Source organism: Pinus tabuliformis, chromosome 5_2 (assembly GCF_031772625.1).
Source record: "Pinus tabuliformis cultivar Carrire ecotype Pingquan chromosome 5_2, CPIR1, whole genome shotgun sequence".
NCBI classification, from domain to species: domain Eukaryota; kingdom Viridiplantae; phylum Streptophyta; class Pinopsida; order Pinales; family Pinaceae; genus Pinus; species Pinus tabuliformis.
In genome coordinates, this window is record NC_142306.1 from 315,777,319 (window position 1) to 315,803,687 (window position 26,369).

The window sequence follows — 26,369 nt, forward strand, 5'->3', positions numbered from 1 at the left end:
CTAAATCCTAAATTTAATTTAAATTTTAAATTTACTTTCTTAATTTAAATTTGATTAAATCTTGTATTGATAAATTAATTTAAATATAAAATATAAATATATGGTTATTTTGATAAAAGTGCATTTATTTGAGTAACTTAAATTTATATTTTAAATTTTCCTCTTAAATTTAAATTTTCTTAAATTTTGTGTTAATAAATTAATTTCAATATAAAATACATGTAGACGGTTATTTTTTTTATAAAACTGACGTTTATTTGGGTAATTTAAATTTAAATTTAAATTTTCTTTAAATTTTGAATTTTCTTTTTTAATTTAAATTTTATTAAATCTTGTGCTAATATATTAATTTAAATATAAAATACATATCTAGTTATTTTGATAAATGTGACATTTATTTGGGTAATTTTGGTAAAAGAATAATAAAAACGATATATTAAAAATTTGTCTACATGGCATTATTTTATTAGTTTCTTAATTTTTTCTTAGGTGGTTATTGTTTTGGTAACAAAAGTTAGATGAAGGGGACAACTTGTTATAGACTAGGATATTGTGGTCCTCATGGGACATAAATTGTATTATAAGCTTATATAGTTTAAGAGAAAGGGATATTTCAACCAACAACATAGTATTCTCCTCCAAGATGATGAGGAGGTATTTTCATGTATAACACATTTAAGAATATATCACAATTCAAATTCATAACTTAGTATTTGTAAACAAATTTAAGGGTAATTGACAACATTCATAAACACTATAGCAGTATCCTCATATATAACAATTCTTCATCAAAAAATCATTGACAATTTTGAATATACATATATTACTACTAAATCAACATTTATCACAGATATCATTATTCCAAGGTAAATTCACAACATTACATCCAAAAGTAGTAATGTCATCATACATAATCATTCTCCATAAAAAAGCATTGACAAGTTTCAACGCATATATAAAGTAACAAGATAATACTAATAATATCCTCATCATCCTTAATCAAATCAACTAAGATTCAAATGTGTGATTATCATATCAAAATATTTCATGAACACCATTATTCTAAGGTAAATTCACAACATCCATCAAAAGATAGTAATATCATCATACATAATAATTCTCCATCAAAATAATGTTGATAATTTTCAATATATACATAAAAGAACAAGATAAAAATGATAATATCATCATTATATTTAATCAAATCAACTAAAAGCCAATGTAAGATTACCAAATAGAAATGTTTCATAGATATCATTATGCTAAGGTAAATTTGCAACATCCATAAAAAAATAGGAATCTCATCATACACAATAATTCTTCATAAAAAAATTGTAAACAATTTTCAACATATTCACAAGGTAACAAGACAGTACCGATAGTATCAACATCATTATTCAAATAAACTAAAATTCAAATGTATGATTGCCATATTAAGACATCCAACTAAATATAAAAAATAACGCATGGCTAGCTAGCACCACGAAAATCATAGCCAAGCTCATCCTCATTATCATTTCCATGATCACCATCCTAACCATCCTGATAATATCATCCACATAATCATCACCAATTCCATCGCCATCCTCATCATCATCATCTCTGATATACGATGTAATCTAAACATATTCTATATCATCATCTTCATGGTCATTACCTATAGCATTCTGAAAAAAAAACAATATTACATGTTAGTACTAATTTTATAGAAAAATGCATATTTTTATTACAATGCTAACAATAAAATGAGGTAGGACATAATAACATTTAATAGTACTAAAAATAAAATGAAAATATGGCTTAAAATATATTGGAGATCCAACTAAGATTACACTTGTAATTCACATTAAGTAGTAGATTCATTTTTTAATCCATATGAAGTAGGTACCCATTTGTTCTTCATATTATATTGTGAATGTTTCTTATGATTTCCATGTAGAATTGGTAAATTAATATTTACTGGAAGCTTTATTTCAAATTACAATTGTAATTCAGATTAGAAATAAAATAAATTTTAACAAAAAAAGAATGTCACATGAAAAAGTAAATTGTTTTTAATGAAAAATAAGTCGTATACAATATGAATGTCACATGAAATATTGAGTTGTTTTTAATGCATGTACTTTTCTCTATAATAAGATGGATCCTAATGTTCTTTCAAGAACAAATGCTCGCAAATAATTATTTCATTTTATCCATTATCACACTTAATCCATTATACCTAGTGACGACAATGATTCCATTCAAATTGCTTTGAACTTTCTAAATATAATGTAAAATAGAAAACTCCACGACCACGACCATGACCGCAACCCCCTCCCTTGCCTTGTCCACCATCAGAGACAATGAAGTTGGAGTTATGACCACGATAGCAACCCCTCCCTTGCCTTGTGTCCACCATTAGAGGCATTGAACTAGGAATTAAGAGTACTCATGTTTTCTTTGCTCTAATTAATCTCCAAGGAATCAAAACTTGATCAATATATCAAAGACTCCATCAAGGAATAGATATATCACTTATCTCTGTTTTATGAAATAACTTGAGTGAGTGGAATGAATGGTGGGAAACACTTACTAAGGAAAGGAATATTTTTGGTCCGTCCTTATTTCTATTATTATTTTTGCTTCTTAGAATGGAGGGAAGTGTTTAAAAAAATTCAAAAGAATATTTTAAATTAAAAAAAAATTGCTTAAGTTTAGTTTTTTTTAATATATATTCAGTTTACTATTTTTTATTTTCTAAAAAATATATTTAGTTTCTAGTTTTTTTTTTATAACAAAAATTATATTTGCTTTTAATAAAAATGGATTTTAAACATCCATTCATGCTAAATTTGTGATTTTATGATATAAATTTAAATTATATATAAAAAAGTAACTTAATGCCATGCGTTGTGTCACTGAGATGGGTATTTTACATCTCTTCCTTGCTAAGTTATAGAATGTGCTTGGGTTTTCTTAATGCAATAAAATTAATTCTTCTCTTCATTATATCTTGAGATGTTCAACTTGCACCTAATAAAACAATAAGGTTAAAATAGGTTTGCCTTTGTCCTTTGTAGATTTCTTTCCCCATTAATCCTTGTCTTAATAGATTAATTGTCTTATGGTGGCCTTGAGTGGCCACTCCCATTAGTTGCATGATTTTTACTTTTATGTTGGTGACATTTCTTAGGATTGATAACATGTTATTTAATTTATGAAAATGTGTTATTTTCCATATCATTGTTAAATATTAATATTAAATATGTTTGTTTTGAACATGGTTTAGCAAAAAGTTCCCAAAAGGTTTATAGATTATAATTTATAATGTAATGCTTCACTGCTTGATGAAATTGTTTTGGATATTTTTTTAAAGATTCATTGATTGATGAAATTTTTATGGATGGTTTTTTTAGTATATTAACTTGTATGTGATAAAGTCAAAAGTCACCTCTTTTTGAGATTTTCATTGGTTAATTTCCCTTAAGGCTATCAAGTTCACCATTCAGTCCCAGGTTAAGGAAATATAGGAGTCATGAAGTGGCATTGTCCAATAACTTAAATCTTGGAACATGTTTTTTTAGTCACATTATACTTCCTTTTTGTGTAAATTCTCCATGAAAATAGTCTCATGGAACATGAGGGACCTCAATAGCAAAGGAAAACAAATACTCCTAAAACAAAAATGGTATGCAAAGCACCCATCAATAATGTTGATATAATCCCGGATGTGGGTAATCGACAAGTACAGTGAGGTGGCAATCCACTGGGTTGGTGTGTGGCTATACCACATGGACTTCCGTAGATTGGCACAGTGGTCCAAAATTGGCATTCACAATAGCCATAAATGCACTTTACACAGGCGCCGTCTCCAACCTGTTAACCGTCACCCACATCAGCTCTGTGCAAACATGAATCCTCGGGAGCATTTCACTTCTGCATCTATCCATCAACCTCTGCCTCTGTAATGCCTCTGCCCTCAAGCCGCGACAGCACCCAGCTCCCGCACAACCACTGGGAGATGCTGCCACCTCCTTTTCTGCATTGATTTCGGCTCCACCATTCACTTCACCCAGAGCCTGGATTGCCATTTTATTTTCCATTTAGCCCTTGCTGTTAATCCCTCTGCTGAGAAGCCCACAAATTCAATAGTGTCTCTGCACCACACTGTGCTTAATTCCAGAAGGAATTCTCATACTCCTGCAGACAACATGCCAAGATTACAACACCGTATGCATAGCTGTAGGGGAGGGAGCCAAGGGAGCCTGAGTTGCCCCCATCACTCTCCTTCTTTGGACACCACTTCCTCCCTGGCAGAGCAGGCCCCGAGGCGTTACCCAAATACTCATAGTGGAAGAGGACGCCTCCATTTGGTGCCCCCTTCCTCGCCTCCCAGTAGCTTTCCTTCCATTTTGGCTTCGTCTCCCAGAGGGACTCTACCCCATCCTCAGCTGCAATCCCAGAATGCCTAATTCACCTTCTAGTCTACCCTGAACAGTTTCATCATCACGACCACAATATCCATTCTCTTTCACGAGGTGGAGAAGATCACAGAGGAATAAGCCACAAAGGTTGTCGGATGCACCAGAGCAATTGCAGAGTAGGGCATTATGAATGGTGGTAGCACCAGAGTCATTGGGGTACAGGACATTACGGGTGGTGGACGCACCACAAACGGATGCAGCCACACCAAAGTCGAACCAGCTATGGCTCAAACGAGCATCTAAGAGGCAATGGAGCAGAATAATGAGCAGAAGACGAGACGTGCAGGGAAGGAGGTACTGGACGAAGTAATGGACCCTTACTGTTGTTTCGTCGAGGAAGAACACCTGGCAATGTAGGCAGGCAACACGGAGATCTCACAACAGGCAGGTGGCGACATGGAGTACAGGTGTTTCATCGTGGACGAACACCCACCGTCTCCGCCTTGCTCCTAGTCAGCCACTTTGCTTGCCGCGTGTCCACCACACAGTATGCCACCTGTCTACCACTCAGATTGCCACGCGTCCGCCACACAGTCTGCCACACAACATGCTACGTGTCTCTTCTCTCAGGTTTTTGGAACTTTGATTCCTAGTTTTTTGTTTCAATAGTTTTGTGGTTCCGGGGAAAAACTATGGGTTTTAGGCTCTTCAGTTAGTTTTTTGTCTCATTATGAACAATGATAACAAACTGGGTGCTTCACTGGTTTCCCCTGAGTGGGCAGCAAGCTAATTTTTTGAACTCTTTTTTGCTAAGGACTGGTTTCCCTTCTTGGGCAATCTAGATCTAGACTTTGCTGGTTTTTGCCATTCCTTAGGCATGGTTAAGTACAGGCTAAGGCCTCAGTGTACGATATCCTTTTTTTTAGTAATAAAATTAGCATAACTTAGAAAAAAATAAAATAATGTTGATATAAGAAATAAAAATATTAAGTGAGGTTCTACCTCATATAATTAGAAAATGGGGGAGGAATTTCCAAGTAGTAGTGATTGATGATTAGATATACTTGGGTGGAATGGCTATTATTTGGAATGTTCAGGGCATCAAGATTACTAATATGTTTACCTATTTTCCAATTATGACAATATAATTTTATTTAATATTGAAAATGCAACAAGATGATGGAGCTTAGTGGAAAGGAGTCGCCTACTAAGTGGGCCTGCAGGCTATTTTTGGTTCAAAGTCTATTTTTAGACTATGTCTATTTTTAGACATATGGATCATGGTCTATGAGTTGCAGGATGCTATTTGTGGATGATTGGTCATGTTGGTAAAAATAGATGGACTTGTATTTTTAGACATATGGGCGGAGTCTATTTTTAGACTGCCAAGCTAAAAATAGAACAGTCGAATATTATTAGCTCTTAATAATATTTGGACTATAAACATTATCTTATCCTCTTGGAGCATTTCAGTTCGAGCTATGGATGTGGCACATGCAACTGCCAGAAGGAAATACACTTTTCTTATGGGTTAGTGGAGCTATTGCATGATGGACTTTAGTTAGAACTCAAGTGATTGAGTTTGGTGGAGTTTATTGAGGAGTTGATGGAGTTGTGTTCAGTTTGACTTGGTTGAACTAGTTGTATGTAGTCTAACTGCAAAATACACTAGTGATGAGTGATGTGAATTAATTATTAATTAATTCACTAATTATTAACTCATAAATCAACTAAAGAATACATCAGTTAACTCAGTGCATGGACAGTTCAGTGGAGATAGGTGTTAGAGGTGAGTGAAAGGGAAAGACAACTGTCAGTTGTGACTATAGTTGTGCATGAGATTTACACAATCAATGGATTGAGTATTGCCAATGAGGATTGCGTGGTTCAGCCAAGGGAAATACGAGTTTGGATCAGCCATTCTCATTTATTCTCATGCAGGATTGCGCAGTGGAGGCAGGAAAGCAGCAGAGGAGATTTGAACCTGTGATTGATTCAGATCTGAGCTAGTTTGTGTGTAATAGGTGGAGATAGTACTGAGTACTTGTGAGGAGTATTATACTATGTATTGTTACATGTTCTCAATCATTATAATATACAGATAGTGTGGGGTTTTTAGCTGTATGCTTTCCCCGGGTTACATACTGTGTTAATCTGCGCATGCGATTGATGTTTCATTGTTTTTCATTCCGCAAAATTGATGATCAACGTAGAGGAGGTTATGTATTATGCATGTATTCCGCAATATTGTATAATCAAGATAATATCTATGAATAAGTGTCATATTATTCAAAATTTCTACATGGTATCAGAGCAGAGTTGATCATCAGATCTATTATTCAGAAAGTGTTTACATTTTATTTCTTCAGGCAGAGTCTGTAATCGGGCCAGGTAGCCTCTAGATTCATCCTTCTTTTGGAAGGTGAGATATCCGGTGAATGCCCATACAGTCAATCTCTGTATGAGAAATACTTTGTTCTCACGAATTTTAGATCAGAAGTGGTTGAGTTTTGAGCTGGTGGAATTCGAATTTGCAGCAGTGTTTTCTTGGTGTCAAAGTTGAAATGTCTTTCAACGGATTGCGATTGGAGTATGCTCTTGAGGGTAGCTCGAATTATATTGCATGGAAAGACAGGATGGAGGCGGTGTTAGATGACAATGGGTTGAAGGATTTCATAGATGCTGAAGTCCCAAAACCTACTGATGCTGCTGAAGCTGTGGCTTGGCAAAAGAAGACAGCAAAGTGTCGAAGGATTCTGTTGGAGGGCGTGAAGGATCACATTGTATCCAGCCTGCATGGAAAGGCTTCTCCATACTTGATGTGGAAAGCATTGACAGATTTATTCCAAAGCAAGAGCGACCAGAGGAAGTTGGCACTCAAGGATAAACTCAGAAACATTAAGTGTGAGAATGGAGACAGTATGCCCAAGTATCTCACAAAGTTCACCCAATGCTGGGATGAGCTGGGAAGTGTGGGGGTGACTGTCGATGATGAGGACTTGGTGAGCTTGGCTCTCCTTGGTCTTCCAAAGAGTTGGCATTCCTATCAGGACTCTGTCAATGGTCGGGAGAAATTGCCAGGATGGGAGAGACTTTGGTCGAATCTTGTGCAAGAGGAGATCAGGCGGAATACCAGGGACGGATCTTCATCAAAGGCATCTGATGAAGAAAATTACGCTTTGGCTGCCAAAGCAAAGAAGGGGAAGGAGAAGGGTTCTCTTTCCGAATCCTGTTCTTCCAATGATGGGAAGAAGGTTGACAAATCGAAAGTGTGATGCTTTCGTTGTCATGAGGTGGGCCATTATAATTCAAATTGTCCACGGAGGAAATCCAAGAAGGGATCAAGGGAAGGATCTGAAGGTGAGGCACTTGCTTCACAGTTTGAGTTGGATTTCACACTCTTCGCATGCATGGTTTCATCCATGGTGGGAAGTAGTTGGTTTCTTGATAGTGGAGCTTCTTTCCACATGACCGGTGACAAGAGTTTGTTCAGTACTTTGGAGGAGAAAGATCTCTAGATACTCATAACAATGGGTAATGATGAGAAGTATAGTGTCTCAGGTGTAGGCATGGTTATTTTTTAGAGGGAGCATGGAGCTCGCCTTACCTTGATCGATGTCAAGTATGTACTAGGACTGAAGAGAAACTTGGTGTCGATCGCGATGCTGGAAGACAGAGGCTATGATGTAGTCTTCAGTAAGGGAAAGGTTTTCCTTGGACACATCATCACTAGACAGGTGAAGCAGATTGGTTCACGGGTCAAGAACCTGTATGCTCTTGAGGTTCAAGATGCATGCAAAGCCTTGAGCAGTGAAGCAACTGATAGAGACTTGGTGGTTGAGAGGAAGCGTATATTACCTCTCAACATGCAGAGCCAGAAGAAGTCTCAGACGATTGTGGAGGAGCCACGATTGGTGCAGTAGCTTCAGGAGGTTGTGGAGCAGCCACAACAAGGGAAGCTGAGAGGAGATCGAGTAGAGACATCTTCTCATGCAGAGACCTCCAGTAGGGGGAAACTTCGAGCCAGGTGGGCTGAGGGATTGCATGCAGCCATACCTCCAAGTAGGAGGTGGGGTGATGTGGATTGATCGTCCCAAGGAGGAGGGGCAGGATCCTTGAGTTACCCAACCTCTTGGATGAGACCTTGCTATGGGAGCCCTGATGTGGAGTAGCAGGAACTGACTGATTGGGTAGAGACAGATGCAGATGGATCAGCAGAGAGAGCGACAATGTAGGGAAACCCAGGACAGCGCATAGCTAGCAGGCTGTAGCAAGGTGAGAGGCACAAGTGTTTTGCACAGTGCTAGGTGGCACAAAGAAGTGTGCAATGGTGCGAGATGCATGGAGATGTTGCAGTAGCATAGATGTTAGAGAGGGAGCACTTGTCATCAGCAGGTAGAGCTTCAGCCTCAGAGTATGTTCCTAGCCCAACGGAGTGGTCAGTTGGGAGTGTTTTTGTTCCAAGTGTTGTTGGAGCAAGTGGATCAGGCAAATGTGTTGCATGCAGAACATTCCAGAATTGCAGGATAGGGGTTGCAGATAATCCATATCTTGTTGAGAGGGAGTGTTGAATATGCAACAAGATGATGGAGCTTAGTGGAAAGGAGTCACCTTCACTAAGTGGGCCCGCAGGCTATTTTTGGTGCTAAGTCTGTTTTTAGACTATGTCTATTTTTAGACATATGGATCATGGTCTATGAGTTGTAGGATGCTAATTGTGGATGATTGGTCATGTTGGTAAAAATAGATGGACATCTATTTTTAGACATATGGGCGGAGTCTATTTTTAGATTGCCAGGCTAAAAATAGAACAATCGAATATTACTAGCTCTTAATAATATTTGGACTATAAACATTATCTTATCCTCTTGGAGCACTTCAGTTCGAGCTACGGATGTGGCACATGCAACTTCCAGAAGGAAATACGCTTTTATTATGGGTTAGTTGAGCTATTGCATGATGGACTTCAGTTAGAACTCAAGTGATTGAGTTTGGTGGAGTTGATTGAGGAGTTGATGGAGTTGTGTTTAGTTTGACTTGGTTGAACTAGTTGTATTTAGTCTAACTACAGAATACACTAGTAATGAGTGATTTGAATTAATTATTAATTAATTCACTAATTATTAACTCATAAATCAACTAAAGAATACATCAGTTAACTCAGTGCATGGACAGTTCAATGGAGATAGGTGTTAGAGGTGAGTGAAAGGGAAAGACAGCTGTCAGTTGTGACTATAGTTGTGCGTGATATTTGCACAATCAATGGATTGAGTATTTCCAATGAGGATTGTGTGGTTCAACCAAGGGAAATAAGAGTTTGGATCAGCCATTCTCATCTATTCTCATGCAGGATTGCGCAGTGGAGGCAGGCAAGCAGCAGAGGAGATTTGAACCTGTAATTGATTCATATCTGAGCTAGTTTTTGTGTAACAAGTGGAGATAGTACTGAGTACTTGTGAGGAGTATTGTACTATGTATTTTTACATGTTCTCAATCATTATAATATACAGATAGTGTGGGGTTTTTAGTTGTATGCTTTCCGCGGGTTACATACTGTGTTAATGTGCACATGCGATTGATGTTTCATTGTTTTTAATTCCGTAAAATTGATGATCAATGTAGAGGAGGTTATGTATTATGCATGTATTACACAATAGTGTATAATTAGGATAATATTTGTGAATAAGTGTCATATTATTCAAAATTTCTACAGTTAATTGACATTGAGGACTACTACCATGTATCCAATGTCTATGACTCCAATATCGCAAATGGAAAATCTCTATTTCTCAATTCTATTTCGAGCACAAGTAATTTATACTCCCAATCTCCGTGGATTATTGGGAGTGAATTCAATATTAACAAGTGTCTCGAGTAACAGAAAGGATGAATCACAATGTTTACCAAGAGATTTTGTAAGATATACCATCAAGGCCCTAAAGTAGTATCCATTAAATTTCTCAAGCAATGAGTCTCCAACCCACACATGTGGATCAATGACATGTAATACATGTGTGTGTGGTGACTAACTTAATACGCTGTTCTAATAACTCCACAAACTTAAGCATTTCACTCTGTCACATGATTGACTGTAGTGTGACATAAGTAAACCAAGAGTAGACATGAAACCCTTAGGCAAGAAAAATTCCCTAGATCCTCAATTAGGTGCTTAAAGGATGAAGTGAAAATGAAAGGGGAAAAGAGGACTTCATGATTTAACTATCACAAACATGTGATCAAGTGTGACTAGGAGTGTATATATTCATATGTTTTCCAAAGAGGGTGTGAATACATGAGTTACCATTCATTGGGCCTTATTTTTATTTCTTATGATTTTTCTTATATATAGGACTTAGGGAATAAGGTTTTCATAAGTTTTTAACAACTCATAGATATAATATTGACATAAATTTTCACTTTAACCTTAGAGTTTAGACTTAGACAAATCATTATAGTGTATATTTAATGATTTTGGCTTTCACTTTTTGATTTTCTTTCATCACAAATGAAAAAAAGGGGAAATATTTTGCCACAAATCTATGAATTCTTAATCATAAAGGCGTCATGCAATGAAAAAAAATTAATGATGTTATTCCCTATGAAAATGATGGGTATTCTTGAGAAACGCATATGCTTGTGGATGTCTCCTCCCTGGTTGAGAGGGAGTGAGCATTGACACCATATTATCCATTTGTCATGGACTATGCCTGAGACTAACAGTTGTAAGCCTACTAAAGACACCAATAGGGAGGATGGTGGATTAGATAAACATATGGGACCAATATTCTTTGAGAATTTGTGCTTTGACTAAGACTAACTGCCATAAGTCAAGTACATTAATCCAAGATAAGAATAGTCATGGGGATCGACTTTTCCTAGTGTCAAATATTATGACAGTGGATTAGGAAATAATCATGTGAGGACATGCCTGATGAACATCCTAGTGCGGTAAGTGCCTAAAGAGGTAGTGGTGTCCAAATTTATGCCTCCCAACATTGTGCTATGATCTAATGGAGATATATAACTTGTTAGTCAAGGCCTTTCTATTTTGACAATGTTGGCTATGATGATTTAAATAATTGTTGATGCTTATCAATCCAAATCCCTTTTTATATGAATATTTCAACTTGATAGTACTTTTTTGTCTCATTATGAGTATCTCCCTAGTTTAGAGGGAATGTCATCATCTTCACTATCATCGTCATCACCACCATCAATCTCATCATTTCATTAGCGTCATAATCACCATTCATGTCACCATCATCATCATCATGATTATGGACAATATTGTCAATTGTTCATAATTATAGGTGTCGTAAGAAATATCATCAACTCAAAAAATATTACGAATGCTCAAAAAGGGTTGTTAGGACACATGATATATGCGAGAGAAATGAGAACTTTATTTTTTAGAGACGATAGACGATCATCATAACCACTACCATTATCATCATCATTACAATTTTCATCATCCCCATCATCATAATTAATGTAATTTCTATCATCATTGTTGTCAACTTCGTCATGAACATCATAATCATCATTCATTCCATTATTGTTGTTGATGATGACCAAGATGAAAATAATGATAATGATGATCAAATGATGATGACTTGGAAGATGACTCTAAAGATAATGATTATGATTATGACCATGACAACATTTAAAAATTGGGATGATTGTCCAAGGTCATTATCATCACCATCACCATCATCATTGTCATCATCATCATTTTCATTATAACCCCCATCATTTTTATCATCATTTTGATTATCATAACAATCACAATTCATATCATCGTCATCATCTTCATTATCATTATCATCATAATTATTGACATTGTCATCAATTGTTGATAATTGTTAATATCATAAGAAATATCATCAATGCAAAAATTATATGAGTGTTAGAAAATGGATGCAAAAGTCAAAAAAAAAATGGGGGCAACAATAGATGTAAAATTGGATAAAGAGTGGACAAAAAATTAGTAGATGCAAAACAAGACAGAAAAATTGACACAAAAGTGGATGAAAAAGTAGATGCAATAGTTGATGCAAACTTGGACACAAAATAGGGTGCAAACATGGATGAAAAAGTGGAAGAAAACATGGGTGTAATAGTAGGCATAAAACTTAGCATGAATTGTTGTGAAATAAATGTGGATACAACAATGAACAAAAAAAAAGACACAAACTTGGATGCAAAAAGGAGGCAAAATTGGATTAAAAAATGGACATAAACATGAACCAAACATGGGTGCAATAGTGGACACAAAATTAGATTCAAAATTGGACACATCAGAAGTGGATGTAAAAGTAGATGCAAAATGGGATGCAAAAAATAGAAAAATTATTTGATGCAAACTTGGACAAAAAAGAGGATGCAAATGTGGATGCAAAATTGGAAGAAAATGTGGGTTTCAATGATAGGCACAAGATATGGCACAACAAAAGTGGATGAGAAAGTGGATGTAATAAAAAACACAAAAAAAATATGCAAACTTGGATGCAAGACAAGATGCAATAAGGGATGAAAAAGTGGATGCAAACATGGGTGCAACAACAGAAACAAAATTGGATGAAAAATGTGGATGCAATGGAATTAGATGCAAAAGATGATACAAAATGAGATGCAAGACCCAACACAAAAGTGGATGCAAAAATAGATGCAATATTTTGATGCAAAAGTGGATGCGAAGATGGATGCAAAATTGGAAGCAAACGTGGGTACAACAGTAAGTACAAAACATGGTACAAATAGTGTCACAACAAAAGTGGATGTAATGATAGATGCAAAAAAAGAAGCAAATGAAGATGAAAAATAAGATGCAAAAGTGGACATAAACATGGGTGCAAAAATGGATGAAAAATATGATGCAAAAGTTGGTGCAACAAAATTAGATGCAAAAGTAGATGCAATATGAGACACAAAACCTGATGCAAATCTTGATGCAAAGGGGATGCAAAAAATGATGTAAAAATGGATGCAAAAAGTAATTTAAAAAATTATGCAAAAGATGATGCAAGATATGATGAAAAAGTTGATGCAAGTATAGGTGCAAAAAGTGGATGCAATAAATGACACAAAAGTTGGTGAAACAAAATTAGGTGCCAAACTTGATGCAAAACATGGTGCAAAGGATGGCACAAAACTTGGCATAAAAATTGGCAATAAACCTGGTGTAAAACCTGATGCAAAACCTATTGCAATACCTAGTGTTAAACTTGGTGTAAGACTTGGTGAAAAACTCGGTGCAAACTTTGCATCAATTTTTGCACCATATTTTATAAATGGACACAAATAGCACCAAAAATGGGCTCTAGAAGCACAAAAGGAAGAAAAAAAGGATGATAATCTGTTGTTGGGAAAAGTATCTATTCAGAACGCCCCTATCCCACTCTAAGGTGTGACAGTGCCTTAGCAACAAACAAGGAAAACTACTTGAGTATTCTTCTTTATGAAATGTAAATGAAGAGGAAGGATGTAACTAACCCATGTCTTTCGCTAGTTTGTTGATCCAATCTCTCTTCTCTTTGTTCGCTTCCCACTGCCTACTCCCTTACTAGCCCAGCTTCACTAAGTTCCTGCAAGATCACAGAAGAGAGAAACTACACGAAGATATAGATTTACATTCATAAAAAGCTCAGGATCAGATTAAGCTAAACATGCAAATATAACAAAACATCACTGATATACAAGCATGTAGAAGAAACTCAAATAGTTTTATTGATATGATAAGAAAGTCCAAGAGGAGATACAACCAAGTGAGTCCCGATCCAGCATCTACCTCCCAACAAAGGAATCCCTTCCTCACCTCCAACAAAGCATAAATCACCCAATGTACTAATCTCAATCTCAAACCAACAGCAATTCTCTGCAAAGTACAAAATTCCAGCCTCCTGGATCTCTGTGATGAGGGATCCATATATAGATGTAGGCAGAGAGGATGAGTCAGCTTATGTTTTGACTTGTGGCTTCTCTCTGTGAGTTCTTGCTTCCACTTGGAGGCTGAGAGCCTCTTACTCATCCTTGGTTGAACTCAGCGAGGCAAGTGTCATTGAGGAAGATTCTGGAAGTTTCCATTGTCTGTACACCTCGCGGAATGACACTGCCATTTGGAATTTCTCACTCAGCGCACCCTGGTAGTGCATTTAGGTGCGTTGCAACGCATGTAGCTAGTGTACTGGGGTGCTTTGCAACGCAGGCAGCTAGTGGAGCACTTGGATTGATCCTGATTTGACTGATTCTGAGTAGTTTTTGGTGGAGAACTTCTGGGAGAAGCTGTCATTGGTTGACCTTGTTCCTTTAGGGGCAGGAACAACACTTTTAGGGACTTTGGATCCCTTGGATTATGGACATTTCATGCTCAATGCTGTAAGGCACAAAAATGTCTATAACAGTTTCCCCCTAAAGTATGAGGCCGTTTATCGGGTGAAATGCTTTATTAGGAGGATCCGAAGTTCTTTCAATGCTGGGAGGAGACCTGTAATAAGATACAATACAATACATTATTTTTCATACTGTTTTCATGATCTAGCTGAGGAGGGCATTCCCATGCTCAGCTTTATAAATTCATTTTTATGTACATAGGACAGACAATCGTCTGATGGTAGACTGATGATTCTGATGAAATCATCATCCTTTTGGTAGGATGATTATCTATTCTGCAATGTTCTACATGTCAATGTCTTTATTTTTCCTGAATATATATCGCAGCCCAGATGGATGAAACTAGATCCGGGGTCTTCAATCTCGTCCGATCTTCACTCTAAGTACAAGTCGATCCATGTGAGAAATGTTTTTGAAGTCGAACATGGAAAGACATCGCTTGATTACCAGTCAATGATGTAAACTGTTAACAAGCGCGAGAGGAATCACCGATAATGATAATGACCCTCAAGGTACTGCAGTACAATTCACGTGGTGTGAATAAAGGACTTGGCGTCGAACTCCACGCAAAATCTTTCGGTCGAAGGTCATTGATGTATACCTGTCACCGGAAGTGAGAAACTTGCCATTGAGGCATGCAAGCTTCAAAGTACTGAAGGGGGTGTTCCTAGATCAACTTCTTGGATAATGAGCTGATGTCGACAAGAAGCGATCTGTCAAAGGAGGGCCTTGATGTATCCCACATCAATGACATGGAACGGAGCAAATGATTTTGATGGAGGTGAAAACGATCTGATGATATATGGTTCAGGGTGGTGGTCATGAAAGAATGAAGTATAATGTATGGTAGTGGATAGGACACGGGTGACTTCTCTGGATGAATTCTCTTGAACATATCGGCGACACTTATATGATGGATTAGTAGCATTTACCCCAAAGGTGGATGGTATGGCGAGACCATGGTGATGTGACTGGTGAATGAAACAACCCAACCCGACTCAGGCACGGAGTGGAAGTGTCATGTTCAAGAGCGACTTGCTACCAATAAAGACTTTTTGAGTTTCTTCCCAAATTTTCCCCAGTCATTGCTAACCAGTACCTCTTTATTTTTGTCAAGCTTGAGGAGGATAACATATGCTTGTTCTATAATTTTCCCTTCGGGCAAACCCATCGCTATGTTTTAACGAGCCTAGCGATAGTGAAACTCGTTCTCGTCTAAAGACAAGTTTGTCGCTATTAATCTTTTTAACGAGTCTAACGACAAAGATAACTCGGTCCTTTTCATTTTTAGAGAGTCTGAAAAGATACTTAAAGTTAACTCCGAAATTCCTTTTTCGTCATCTAATCCCTTAAGTCCGAAAAAGTATAAAACAATACAGAAGGGATGAATTTTCGATAGTTTTAACGAGCCGAACAAAACAAGCGCTCGATCTTTTTGTGCAATAATCCCTCAAGTCCAAAAAGATTAAAATTTAGAGGAGGGATAGCACTTCCGGTCGCTTTTACGAGCTGGAAGGCCAAAACTCGGCAATCTTTTCATATTTTACGAGTCAGATGAAAAGAGATTAAAGAAGACTCGTCTTTTGAGGAACGAGTGATAAAACGGGTAGCAGCTGATTCAACGTAAGGGTTGGAATTTTCCAATCACGGCAGTGTCACAAAGATGGCTAGTGAAATCACTCTTCGCAACTGTTCCTCAAAATGGGTAAACAATCAAATGGAGGTGAATGATCGGCCAATGGAAAAGTGGAGGTGACGGTGCAAACACGACGAAGGCTTTAATGGCTGATAATGTTACATTCACAGTGGTTATTTACCGGAGGATAGTTCATTTTTTAACGAGCTTAAATGCGGGTTGAAACACTTGCTCGATCTTATGTTTATTTTTTAACGAGCATGAACTATGTGATAAAACTGCTCGATTATCCAGTCATATGATAAGAATTTCTCATATAAGATGCCATTTTTTATGGAGCTTGCGCCTTACAAAGCTTTGCTCCGGAATCCTTTCTTTATGCAAGTTCGGAAACGACTAATCCTACGAGTTTAAAGGATTAGAGGTCCTAAAAATTTAAAAAATAAATAGCCACCCCTTGCTTGCACTCCAAAAGGTTTGCATGCCCCCAGGTATAAAGTACGATTTCAAGGTTACCCCTCAATTTGCAGATAAAACATTTGTTCTACCAGGAAAGGCCTACCTCTTTCAGGTTACCAAAGATTGTCTCATTTGCGCAGCAAACAAAAACACTTCTTCGGCGATGTCTACCGAGATAAACAAAGGTGAATGACGACGCCCGTCGATTCACATAACTTTGACAAAAGAATCTTATTCTAGAACAACCCCTCTTCCAATCACGGACGGGGTACGGACTAGTCATATTCTCCCGCGGAAACCTACCCTATACCCAAAGTTTTCCTGCCGAAGCAGACCAGGACGCATGCCCCCTGGGGTCCAGTCATATCCTTCCGAATCACTCGCGCTCATTGGGAGGACGGACCGTGGGTTGAGACATTTCTTGCGTGAAGAGACCATTTAGGGATGGTATATGACTATTTGCGATGCGTGATCCGGGAAATGAAAGCTGGTCTACGAGCTTGACCACTCTTCCTTCGTGCGGGAAACACATTACTCTAAATAGTGAGGAGACGATGGCTCCCACGCAATATAGTCTCGTCCGAGGAGTAGGTTATAATCCAAGGGTCCTTGAACGACCATCACGTTCATTTGAACAATCTTCCCTTTCAATGTTATGGGCACATTGGGGAGGATCCCTAAAGGTCGACTGGTTCCTTTATCAAAGCCTGTCAGATTTCTCATCTCAGGCAAAAGCGATGGCGAACCAAGCGCTTTCCAAGCAATAGAGGAAAGGATACTCACAGATGCCCCCTCATCAATGATGGTGCCAGCCATGACCATTCTGTATATTTAAACGATAATTCGGAATGGTATGCTTGCTGGTAAACGGGGTCTGCCTAGATGGTTCCAGTCGAAGGATACAACTAGGTTGCTTGGAGGTGGGACCGAGTAGACGGACAAGTACGGCTCTGACGAACTTCCTTCCTGTGATAAAGGAATGGGTAGGTTGCCCCCGTGTTCTTCGGAGTCTGTGTTGATGAAGAGAATTTGGACGATGTCATCCTTGTTCTCTTCAGTGACTGTGTCATTCGAAGATAAATCCTCTGAAGGCAAGACCGGGTCAACTGCTGCCTCGACCTTTTGACTTTCGTTGGGTATGGATTCAGCCGGTTCATCTTCAATGACAAGCGCTTCAGTTGACCACTTGAGCGGGCCAGCTGGATTTTCAACTAATGAAGGACTCGGCAAGAGTTTTTTATATCCAGGAGGAAGTCGTAACGGTGAAACCGGACGATCATCCAAAACTCTTTTAGCTTCATCTAAGAAGGGACAACGGTGGATGGTGTGATTGCCTTCGCACAGTTTACAAGGAGATCTAGCTCTCCCTTTTTGTCCTGGGACTTCACTTTTGCTAGTTGACGGTGTGCTTTCAACATGGCTATCAGAGGTTGACGCCACCGGATTGTGCAAACGGGGAGACCAGTCCCTTAGTATCCGAGGGATGCAGGGACAATCTCTGTGAAAGTGATCTCCCTTGCAAATGACACATGGTGATTTAGGCCTGGTCAGTGCAGTGTGTGGATTTTCGTTAGACGACACTCGTTTGCCCCCATTCGCTTTCGGCTCCTTCTTCTTCTTCTCTTTCTTCTTCTTTTCCTTCTTCTCCTTAGGAACTTGACTTTTGGCTTTGCTAGCCCCATCAAGTGAAGAGGAAGGAGGAGAGGAAGAATTAGAGGAAGTGGAAGGCTGGTGGGTAACTCTGGACTGGTCTAATTGCTGATTTGACTGTTCAGGAATAGTGGTGTTCTGAACGACATTGGTTGAGAAGAGCCAGACTGGCAAGCCAATTGTCAGTCCTGGAAGAGACAATGTGGCCATATGGGGTGCACCAACATCTCCCCAAGAGGAGAAGGGACTAGGATTTCCACCAAGGGGAATTCCTTGGTTGGTAGGCTCCATTTTCTCAACCTAAAGATCAACGCGGGAAAAAGGGTATGAATATTCCGTTTAAAATAAATTTTAACGACGCTTGGAGACAACTTTCTTTTTCAATTTTAAAGAGTCGAGAAAAAGCAAAAGATGACTCTAGTCTCCTTCGATTTTTAATGAGCCTGAAGTGACAAGTGCTCAGATGGACCTTTTCTGTTAAGGAGTCTGAAAAGGAACGAAAGGGACTGCTCTGGAGATCTAGGTAGAGGGTGTGCCAAACCAATCACAAAACCGCAGAATACTTTTTAAGGTACGGGCGGTCAATCTTCCTGAATGCTGTGTTCAGTGCATTGCGATCAGTAGGGCGGCTGACATGGCTTCCTATGGAGAAAGGTTTTATGCCTATAGGGGTCTCCCAATATATACTCGACAGTACGTGGGAGCTCAATCCGTACTGGCACTTATCGTCTCACAGTGGAGGAATCACCCAACCATCAGTGAGGACAACAGTTACCAGGCTTTACGACGCCGGAACACGTCTCTAGCCTAGACCTCTATGTTGTGCGTTAAGTTACAAAGCATTGTTAAGTTCATTCAATTTATTTTAGGTTGATCTTTCTTAGAAGTTTGCCTTTTTGGATCACCACGAGATGTAGATACAATTCCTAAATGCAGTCTAAAGATGATAAGCAAGCTTTTATCTCTTTTCAACAATGAAAATCCTAGCTACAAGGGGAAAAGAAAGACACAATCTTTTCTCAAAGAGCATAGAGCACACTGTAAATGCACTTTTCCTAAATCAAACCATACAAACTGTCAAAATGCAAATCCACTTGTGCATGTATTTGTTTTCACTTTCTTTATATTGATGCCTAAAAAGAAAGTTGTTGTACAAATTTGAATTCGATTTCAAGTGAAAACACAAACAAGTTTCTTTTTGAAATCAAAAAGACGATTACGACACTTTATGATTTTGAAGTAAACACTTGTTTCGACACTAGAAATTCACAAATTCAAACCAAAAGACAAAAGTAAAAGCCAATCAACTCTCAACAGCAAACAAATTTACTCCTAAGATCAAAACGACACTTACGACAAGTCTAGATCTAAGGGCGACAGTATGACTAGTTTACTTTTGTAATGGAAACTGCAAATGATGTAACAAATACACAAAAACAAATACAGTTTCTTTTATACAACTGAGGTGGAATTAAGGCAAAGAAAAGGGGTTTTCAGATAGGTACACACACTGATAACAGGCTGCAAAAATCAGAGATAAAACTGAACAAAATGAAGCAAAGAACCACAGCTTCACAGGGCAAAGGCTGATCAGCGCACCTGTTGCACAGAGAAACTAAATTGCAGCACAGGTAGCCCTCTCGGGACCTGCGTTGAAATGCAGAACCTCTTCACAGAGCCTGCGCTGAAGCAAAAACGAGAATTTTCTCTGGGTTCTGAGTCATGGTTTGCAGTTTAATCTATGGTTTTTGGCCGGATAAAAGCTATAAGGTACAATTAGAGGGATGATTTAAAGGAGGACAAAGAGCTATCACAAAGGGCAGTTAGAGCATTTGTGGATCAGTTGTTCAGATCATAAACAGGCCCAGTGAATGGACTAGAGTAGCAGATCTCTACTTTTCATTTTTGAATGGCAAATGCAGTTCGATTCGCCACTCCTAAGTTTATGAGAAGAACAACAATAGAAACACAAATAAACTAACTAGATACGATCCCCAGTGGAGTCGCCATTCTGTTGTTGGGAAAAGTATCTATTCAGAACGCCCCTATCCCACTCTAAGGTGTGACAGTGCCTTAGCAACAAACAAGGAAAACTACTTGAGTATTCTTCTTTATGAAATGTAAATGAAGAGGAAGGATGTAACTAACCTGTGTCTTTCGCTAGTTTGTTGATCCAATCGCTCTTCTCTTTGTTCGCTTCCCACTGCCTGCTCCCTTACTGGCCCAGCTTCACTAAGTTCCTGCAAGATCACAGAAGAGAGAAACTACACAAAGATATAGATTTACATTCATAAAAAGCTCAGGATCAGATTAAGCTAAACATGCAAATATAACAAAAAATCACTGATATACAAGCATGTAGAAGAAAATCAAATAGTTTTATTGATATGATAAGAAATTCCAAGAGGAGATACAACCAAGTGAGTCCTGATCCAGCATTTACCTCCCAGCAAAGGAATCCCTTCCTCACCTCCAACAAAGCATAAATCACCCAATGTACTAATCTCAATCTCAAACCAACAGCAATTCTCTGCAAAGTACAAAATTCCAGCCTCCTGGATCTCTGGGATGAGGGATCCATATATAGATTAAGCAGAGAGGATGAGTCAGCTTATGTTTTGACTTGTGGCTTCTCTCTGTCAGTTCTTGCTTCCACTTGGAGGCTGAGAGCCTCTTACTCATCCTTGGCCGAACTCAGCGAGGCAAGTGTCATTGAGGAAGATTCTGGAAGTTTCCATTGTCTGTACACCTCGCGGAATGACACTGCCATTTGGCATTTCTCACTCAGCGCACCCTGGTAGTGCATTTAGGTGCGTTGCAACGCACGTAGCTAGTGTACTGGGGTGCTTTGCAACGTAGGTAGCTAGTGGAGCACTTGGATTGATCCTGATTTGACTGATTCTGAGTAGTTTTTGGTGGAGAACTTCTGGGAGAAGCTTTCATTGGTTGACCTTGTTCCTTTAGGGGCAGGAACAACACTTTTAGGGACTTTGGATCCCTTGGATTATGGACATTTCATGCTCAAAGCTGTAAGGCACAAAAATGTCTATAACATAATCACATGGTTTTGTTGCAGTGTTCAAAGGATACATTTGTAGCACAAAAGGATACCTTTTGACTCTAGGAAAATACCAGAGCTTTGAGTTTCTCGAAAAGTGGAGTAGTTCTACCAAGCACATGATGCTTGATCCTCACACTGATTTTGTTAAATTTTTAACCAATAATAGTGCGGAAATATTTGTCTATGGCTTGGTAATAAACACTATTTTTGTGCACATAATTGTTGGATTTATCTTGATGATTGTATGGTTATTCTTGGGTCAATCGTTAATTGATTAAAAATACTTATGACAGGACATGTCTACCCTGATCCCATGGAAGAATGTTGTAAGTTATAGGATTAGTCAAGAAGATGGAAGATGATCTTGACAACGTTCTTATAGATACACCAAGGTAGTTAGAAATATGTATTTGGTATACTTCAAGAGCCATAATTACATCATATTTTTCTTCTCCCTTTCCCATTTTGGTGTCTTATGTGATTCATACTCCTCACTCAACAAGTTTTCCTACTTTTATGAGAAATATGAGTTTTGCATGCAATATTCGATACAAGACACCCTTGCCTCTTGTTCTTGTGTTTAACAAGATTTATGTGTCCCACCATTAGTTTTTTTAAGATACATTTGGTAGAATTTTCTAATTGATGGTGGTAGACATGGAAAGACAATGGATAAAATATTTCGAGGCATTTCGGGTAGCAATAGAGAATGAAAAATTGTACACTTTTGACCTCACTATAAGCTTATGTCTCATGCTTCATGGGTTTTATCAAAATTTTCCCTTTATTGGGGTATCAATAGAACTAGGTGTTGGAATGGATGAGTTCTTTGCAATAGTTAAAGCAAGTACATGGAAAACTACAAGGTTGATATTAAGAAATGACGTGCAGAGAAAGAATGCTTAGAGGAGGAGAAAAAGAAAATAGACTTGAAAATATTGATAAAATATTTAGATGATTCAAGGGGTGAATGGTTGTTTTGAGCTCTGGTCCATGTAAGGAACATGCCACAAAAGATAATGAATATGTATTGTGAAATGTATGGCGTCATTTCTCACCTTCCCCATCCTAAATGATAATAATATTCATGATTGAAATGGAGAACATTCTTCGACATAAGGAATGTTATATGATAATTAGAAAATCTGACTGTTACACTAAAAAATGTCACCATGACTACTTACAGTTAGTATGGCTCAAATCAACAGTCATGCTACCCTCTTAGGCAAGTCTTATGCCTCTGCTATCCATCTCAAACTCAAAGGAGAGAGAAAGTCTTGTAAAAAATGTGTTTATCTCTGGGGTCGCAGGTTCTCTCTAGCCTTACCTGCGGGGAAGCTCACAATGTTCACAAAAGTTGCGTCCTTGGACGCTCTGTATGTTAAGGGACATGTGCGTCCTTCTGTAAAAGGCAAAATGCGCGAGTTTCATCTTAAAAAAGTTACTTGTGGTTACTTCTAGAACTTTCTAGAGGTTGGTTTGATGAAATTGATACGCCTCCAGTTGGTTCATGTATCCCTATTAAGGAGGAACTTATCCCATCAATAAGGGAGCTATCCCACCCAAAGAGGGGGATTATCCCATTGATGGTGGACCTGAATAACCTCTTTACAGCACTATAAATAAAGACATTGAGCCAGAGGGAGGAGAGGTTGGAGCTATACATTTTCTTTGGGTAAATGCTGCAGGAATTAGGACTCCCATTTAGAACCTTGTGAGGAGAGATTGTCTTTGCTTGATTCTACTTGGAAGTGGGTGAGCTTTGTCAAAGTAGAGGAAAACCCTTGATGGACCCTGGGAGGAACTTGCACAACACCAAGGCCAGGTTGTAAGAGTTTCTTTGTTTCGTTATTAATACAAACTGGTTTATTTTTCTCAATAGCTTGTGTTAATGAGTTATTTCATGTGTTCCTTGGTCTGCATGTTGAATATATGTTTTATTATATGAAATGCAAGTGCTTGGTAATTGTTTGATTGTTTGTGGTTGCAGGAATTGACTTGAAGGAGGAGCTCATCCGGATCGGCAAGGACGGACTACAACAACAGCGTTTTGGAATAAGGTAAGCCTAAACACTTGTAGTTTTCATGTTTTAAAAGGTATATTTAGAGAAAGATCACTCCATTTTGTCTTGTTTGTCGCTAGAGAGTTTAGACTCCTAGGGAGGTCAGTTGTGTCCGCACAAACAACTTTTTCCGCCACGACAAAATGGAGTGATCTTTCTCTAAATATACCTTTTAAAACATGAAAACTACAAGTGTTTAGGCTTACCTTATTCCAAAACGCTGTTGTTGTAGTCCGTCCTTGCCGATCCAGATGAGCTCCTCCTTCAAGTCAATTCCTGCAACCACAAACAATCAAACAATTACCAAGCACTTGCATTTCATATAATAAAACATATATTCAACATGCAGACCAAGGAACACATGAAATAACTCATTAACACAAGCTATTGAGAAAAATAAACCAGTTTGTATTAATAACGAAACAAAGAAACTCTTACAACCTGGCCTTGGTGTTGTGCAAGTTCCTCCCAGGGTCCATCAAGGGTTTTCCTCTACTTTGACAAAGCTCACCCACTTCCAAGTAGAATCAAGCAAAGACAATCTCTCCTCACAAGGTTCTAAATGGGAGTCCTAATTCCTGCAGCATTTACCCAAAGAAAATGTATAGCTCCAACCTCTCCTCCCTCTGGCTCAATGTCTTTATTTATAGTGCTGTAAAGAGGTTATTCAGGTCCACCATCAATGGGATAATCCCCCTCTTTGGGTGGGATAGCTCCCTTATTGATGGGATAAGTTCCTCCTTAATAGGGATACATGAACCAACTGGAGGCGCATCCATTTCATCAAACCGACCTCTAGAAAGTTCTAGAAGTAACCACAAGTAACTTTTTTAAGATGAAACTCGCGCATTTTGCCTTTTACAGAAGGACGCACCTGTCCCTTAACATACAGAGCGTCCAAGGACGCAACTTTTGTGAACATTGTGAGCGTCCCCGCAGGTAAGGCTAGAGAGAACCTGCGACCCCAGAGATAAACACATTTTTTACAAGACTTTCTCTCTCCTTTGAGTTTGAGATGGATAGCAGAGGCATAAGACTTGCCTAAGAGGGTAGCATGACTGTTGATTTGAGCCATACTAACTGTAAGTAGTCATGGTGACATTTTTTAGTGTAACAGATTGCCCCCTAAAGTGCGAAGCCTGGAATAGATTAGGGTTTTGTAATTCTAGGAAGGGTGAAGCGCTTTATCATTTCAAGGATTGTCTTGTGGATGACCTGGTTGGAACCTGCAATTTTCAACACAAAATACATGTATAAGATTATATCAGCACTGAGGTAGGCATTCCCATACTCAGATTCAAAACTTTAACTAATGGACTAACTATTCTGATACAGGAATGATCTTGCAGTACATCATTTTTTATAGACTTTTGTAGACACAGTATGGACGCAGCCATCTGTTTATGATTAGTCTACATAGATAATGAATACAAAACTCCTCGCAGCCTGGATGGTAGAAACTAGATCCAGGGTCTTCACTTCTACTTCCCGAATTGGTACGATTCTAGCCATGTGATTTAAATGATTTGATGTCGAACATGTTAGAAACCACTTGATTACCAGCCGATGATGTAAACTGTTAACAAGCGTGAGAGAGACCACCAGTAATGTCAATGGTTCTCAAAGTACCAAGCACAACCCGTGAAATGTGAATAGATGTTTTGATGTCGAACACTTCACGGAATCCTTTGATCGAAAGTCAATGATGTAAACTGACGTCAAAGGCGAGAAACCTGCCATTGATGCATGCAGACTTCAAGGTACTGTCGATTCCTAAGTCATCTTTCTAGATAATGTATCGATGTCGATAGAAAGCGACCCGTTGCAGGCAAGCCCGCAACACGAAATCATTGTTCAAGTTGAAGAAATGTTGCTGTAAGGACTGACTCAGGGATGGTCAAATGGATGACAAGTATTTTGCAGATGAAAGTTTTGCTTGCAGACCTCTTGAACACGTAACGACACGACAGATGGCTTGGTGACGAATAACTCAAAGTTAATCCCCGGAACCCGGTTAAAGACTTTCAAAGTGGTTTGGTCAACTGTGAGGTAAAAGATTTCCCAACCCAGGTGAATGAAAAGTGTCGTGTTCAAGAGTGGTAATAAAGTTTCTTTTGAGACAAAAGGTAACAAATAGGTTCATTCTTCTCTCTTTTCCCCCACCATTTCTGGCAAGTACCTCTTTATTTTTAACAAGCTTGAGGAGGATAACATATGCTTGATTATAAGCTCATCCTTTGGATGAGTCCAACCTAGTTTAAATTCGAACCCTAGGAAGGAGTGGTTCGTTCCTGTTTGTAATTGAACAGGTCCTTTACTGTGAAATGTTTAACGAGCCCAGTATAGGAGAAACTCGGTGTTTTTCAATTTTAGAGAGTCTGAAAAACTTAAGAAGACTCCACGTTGAACTTTTTCGTATATTTGTGTCCCTCAAGCCCGAAAAAGTATAAAATAATACCTGGGGGAACCGCTTGATCTTGCGACCAAGGAGTACTTTCATAATAGTGTCGTTGACCTGAAAAGTAAAAAGCGATCAAGGACACGTCGTTTTATTTCCTTATCGAGTTTGAAACGACAAAAACCCGGCAATCTTTTCCTGATTTTGCGTTCAGAAAAGAGCTAAAAGGGGACCGTCTTTTAATTCCGTTTTAGCGAGTGTAAAAGAAACGCTCGGCGATCTTTTCATGTTTTAGGAGTCAGAAAAG

General features: G+C 38.3%; 1 pseudogene; it reads left to right on the top strand.

The window, feature by feature from the left end:
• The first annotated feature begins 4,715 nt into the window (after nucleotides 1–4,715).
• On the top strand, nucleotides 4,716–22,637 carry LOC149158784 (GPN-loop GTPase QQT2 pseudogene; annotated as a pseudogene).
• The last annotated feature ends 3,732 nt before the right edge of the window (nucleotides 22,638–26,369 follow it).